The following is a 4,878-nucleotide window of genomic DNA, read 5'->3' on the forward strand; positions in this document are numbered from 1 at the left end:
TCGCTCCAATCTCTGGGTGGGGGGGCCCCAGGAATCATGAGGAGCAGGTCTTGATGTAACAGCAAGAGGTAGCTTTTATTAACGAGATCCCTATTAGCAGGATCCCGGGTCGATACGTATCCCTCCCAGGAGACAGAGGAATCATTGAGCTGTCACCCAAACTCTGGTGTTTATACAGGGAGGTTTAGGGGCATTGGCGTTTACACATGATTGGTCATTTCAAATGGTGCACAGTTACTTTCAACTCGAAATTACATCAGCAAGGAGTACGTGCTCTCTAGCAGCTCGGCAGGCAGGTAGGGTGGCTCATCTCACTCAGGGGGGTGAAGGAAGGGGAGGGGGTGGCTACGGATGGTCAGTGTCCTTGGGGCTGATAGCTGGTTTGGCAAGTCCTATCTCTGGCTCTCCCTCAGGCACGTCCGGCCCTGCACATCCGGACTCCGACAATGAGTAACCTTTTTAAAACTCTAGTTCTACATTCCCTTCTTCTTTTTTGTTAATAGTTCTAATCTTAGAACTACATGGAGAACTCAGCTTCATCTAGCATAACAGCTTGGTATTGTTGTCTTAACATGAGGATTCTAATCTGGACACTATCCAAGCCTATACACCAAGGTCATGACTAGCTTTTAGAACTTCTAAGCTTATACAGACTGTGATCCCTGAGGCACAGTCCCAGGAAGTATTAAGAGTACTAACATATGTAATTTTGTAATGGAAATCAAGCCTATCACCACACCTATCTTGATAGAACCCAGGACAAATATGACTGAATTTCCCTCTAGGTCCCAGCTCTCAGCCCAACAGCTAGTACAGGGCCTGGTGAGGGCTGAAATTGACAACTGTCCAGGGTGGTCAGCAGCAGCACCAGGTATGGTCCTTTCCAGCGAGGCTCAGTGTCTGGGCTCAGTGTAGCTGCAGTCTCGACCTGGAACTGATGGGATGTCTCAGGGTCTCCGGGGCATAGGCTGCTGTCAGCTGTGAGCAGATTTCTTTCTGTATCACCTGTGTAGGTCTTTTAGCCTGGCACACAAATCATTATTACTATGGCACTATGACATGTTGGTTCAGTAACAACATCTAATACAGTCAGGGGATCTGAGGCCCCCATATAAAAGATCTCAAAAAGGCTGAATCTGGAAGGGTATTTCTTGCTCTGAAAAGCAAGAGGAAGGAAGTGTCACCCAGTCTCGCCAGTCTCCATGGTTAATATAATTTTCAGGGTCTCTTTTAAATTTTATTTATTTACTCTACCTGTCCTGAACTTTGAGGTCTGTAGATACAATGTAATTTCAATCGACCTCTAAATGCTTGGCCCACCTGGCTTACCGTGGCAATGAAAGTAGGGCCGTTGTCTGACCAGATTACCTTGGGCACTCCAGACTGGGGAAGATTTCTTCAGTATCTTCTTGATGATCTCAGGCCGTCTCTTGTAGTTGTTGGCTTCACCAGGGCATCAAGAGATGGTAAAAGGCATCTAGCGCTGATGTGCTGTGGGGTAAGTTCAGCCATCCCAGATGACATCGTGTTGTCCACCATGGCAGCATCCACTTGTCTCTGACCTTCATTCATGAAAGAACTGTTCCGTCTGTGGACAAGGTCCTCAACTTTCAGCAGCAGTCAATCAACCAGTCAAAGAGGTCTTTCCTCCACCCATGGGCTTCTGCCAGTGCTTGACCCTTGTGCCTGTGGTGGCTCAGGTCGGATTGGGTAGCAAGGTGACCAGATTGTCCCCAGTTCTCGGTGGGAATCTAGTCCTGGCAGGCTGACCAGTGGTCCCATCTTTTGGGACACTCTATTCAAAAGCAAAACATCAGCCACTCTATCACAGTTTAAGTCCTGGATTGGGTGATAATTGTTAATGCTTCTGATGGCTGGGTTGAGCGGTGTGTTCCAGGAGAAAATCACTAAGCCACACCTCTCCCAGCATCAGGTACTGGTGCACTGAGACAGGTCTTAAGCTCCACATACACAGTCTGCAGATATGCATACACATGGCCTCACCCAGCCATTTCAGCCCATAAGCCATTTGGAAACAATTTTCTCATGAGGTGGGATAGGGGCAGTCAGGGATGACCATGAACTTTTAGGGTTACCCGGCCCATATCCACTGTTCTGGATTGCGTTGATCCATGTTAGTATTCGTTGCCAGTAGCCCCTTGCACTCAAAGGTCTTTGGATATTGGCCCACTGGGGCATGGTGCACTGAAACATTGGGTCTTTAATCCACACTTCCCTTCTATCTCTGTACATAGCCAGCACTCTAGGACCAAGCTCTAAGTGGCCCCCTCTTGTTCTTTCTTGGGCAGTCCCTGTCAGTGTCCTTTTCTTTGCATTAGGCACACTGATCTTTTTGGAGCAGTCCATAAAATTCTCTTCTGTTGCCAGTGCACTATCTTCCTAGGTTCCCTAACTACTGTGGTCCAGTATATGTTCCTCTCTCATCTTTTATCTCTCTTTAGCTCTCTAACTTCCTCTTTTTTGTCTCTTTTCTTCCCTAAACTTCCCTGCTCTTTTTATCCTCTTTCTTTCTTTCTTTTTTTCAATCTCTCTCTGTCTGCCTTCTTCTCTGCTATTAGTTGCTGTCCACTTTTATGCACAGACCCTTAACCACATCAAACTTATTTTTCTCTGCAACTTACAATAACTCTCTCAGTGACTTAAGCTTAACCCTTCAAGTTTCTGTAACTTTCTCTTCATATCCTTTCCTTATCTTAGCCAGATTGGTGGGGCATTTTCCAGCCCTCAGGACCCACCCTTGGAGTCTGGCGGCAGACCTGGTACTCCCTACCTTCAGGCGTCTGAAGAGGGCAGGCAGAAGTGAGGCCTTCTATCTGTGTTGGAACCTTCTTTCTGGTCTCAGTAGGTTCTGTCTTTCCTCAGTGGTAAAAAGACCTCTAACAGTTACTAACAAGCATCTCAAATGGGATGGTGAGAAAACAAGAAAATCTTGAGAATAGAAGTCTACTGAAGAGGGCAAACAGCATTTAGTCACACAGCTAAGCCAGGAGGTTTTCTTGGACAAAAAGGCCATTGTATAAATAAGCACAAGCTTAGATTTTCCCTCAAGGAGTATCTCTCTTCAGTGTCAGCTCCGTGGCTTTGCCTCTCAAGAGATTTTCCCTCAAGGAGTATCTCTCTTCAGTGTCAGCTCCATGGCTTTGCCTCTCAAGAGAACCAGCCTCCAAATGACACTAGGCTTCTAGTAACAATTAATAACAAAAGGATGGAGAGATGGTTAGAACCTGGGTGCTAGATGCCAGGTGGCTGACAAAAGAATAAGTAACCAATTCACCTGTGGCTATCGGACCTCAGTTGCAGCCCCTTGCAAACTGTCTCCACTGGGTTTAAGGCCCATGGAAAGAAAACATTAATCTGACCTTGGCCACCGTCTGATAAAGGCAGGCTCCTTAAAGAACTTCTCTAAATAGAAAAGCTCTCCACTGTGGCCGAATGTCAGAAATTCCTTTCTTGTTCTTGTTTTCCTTATAGTCCTCTCCCCCTCGCTCTCAGCCATTTAGATCATTCTTCCGTAGCATTTCTAACACAACCTGTCCCTTTTTTTTTTTTTAAATAGCCTGTTGACAGCATTTCTGATCTTTTAGGCAGCTACGCACTAAGTGCCAAACCGGCTGAAACTCCGCCTTTAAGATTCCTTACTCCCAAGCAAAATTTAAATCTTTCCCAACTCATCACCGCTGGCTGAGAGCACAAGCACAGATAAAACACTGTTTTAAAAATTAACTTTGGCTATCAACCAACACACCGCCACTAGAGCGGGGTCGATAAGATTAAGTTTCTTACTCACTAAGCATTAAGGGGACCAAGTAAAACTCTTCGACGAACAAAGCAAACAGTTCAAACACAATTGCCAGTCCAAGATTTCAAACACAGTCAGATCTCTTTGACTGCCAGTTGCCGGGTCCTCCTGACAAAGGCTGGCTCTCGGAACGTCTCTCACGCGTCCCAGAACCTGCGCGATTGGGGCGTCCCCCTGTGCGCTTTCTAAAAAGGAAAAAAGAAGGAAAAAGACTATTCTTAGTAGGAATCCTTCATCTACTCACAGGCGCCTATTCGGGGTGGGGAAACTTATTCCACCAGTGCACAGGGCAGGAATCCTTCTTCTGCCCAGACAGTGCACTCTCAAGCTAACTTTCTCAGGGGTGGGAATCCTTCTTCCACCATGCACAGGGCAGGAATCCTTCATCTGCCCAGACAGTGCACTCTCAGCTAGCTTTCTATGGGTGGGAATCCTTCTTCCACCGTGCACAGGGCAGAATCCTTCATCTGCCCAGACAGTGCACTAAGACCTTAAAGCAGTACCGAAAAACACAGACTACAAGACTTAATTCACACACTCACTCACACACAGCGGCCGCTTTCCAGCACTCACACTAACGTACCTCCAAGAGGGCATTCCCGGGGTTCAGAGGGTCGCGCTCCGATCCCAGACGAGCCCCAAATGAAAAAGCGTACCCCTAAATGGGGAGCCCGCGACTCTCGCTCAATCTCGGGGGGGGTGCCCACAGGAATCCACGAGGCGGTCTTAATGTAACAGCAAGCAGTAGCTTTTATTAACGAGATCCCTATTAGTGGGATCCCGGGTCGATACGTATCCCACCCAGGAGACAGAGGAATCGACCCCGAGCTTCCAAACTCGGGAGTTTATATAGGAGAGGTTAGGGGCATTCACACGGTTACTCATGATTGGTCATTTCAAATGTTGCACAGTTACTTTCGGCGCTAAATTACATCAGCAAGGAGTATGTGCTCTCTAGCAGCTCGGCAGACAGGTAGGGTGGCTCATCTCACTCAGGGGGGTGAAGGAAGGGGAGGGGGAGGCTACGGATGGTCAGTGTCCTTGGGGCTGATAGCTGG

The sequence above is a fragment of the Rattus rattus genome, chromosome 5 (assembly GCF_011064425.1).
Source record: "Rattus rattus isolate New Zealand chromosome 5, Rrattus_CSIRO_v1, whole genome shotgun sequence".
Taxonomy (NCBI): Eukaryota; Metazoa; Chordata; class Mammalia; order Rodentia; family Muridae; genus Rattus; species Rattus rattus.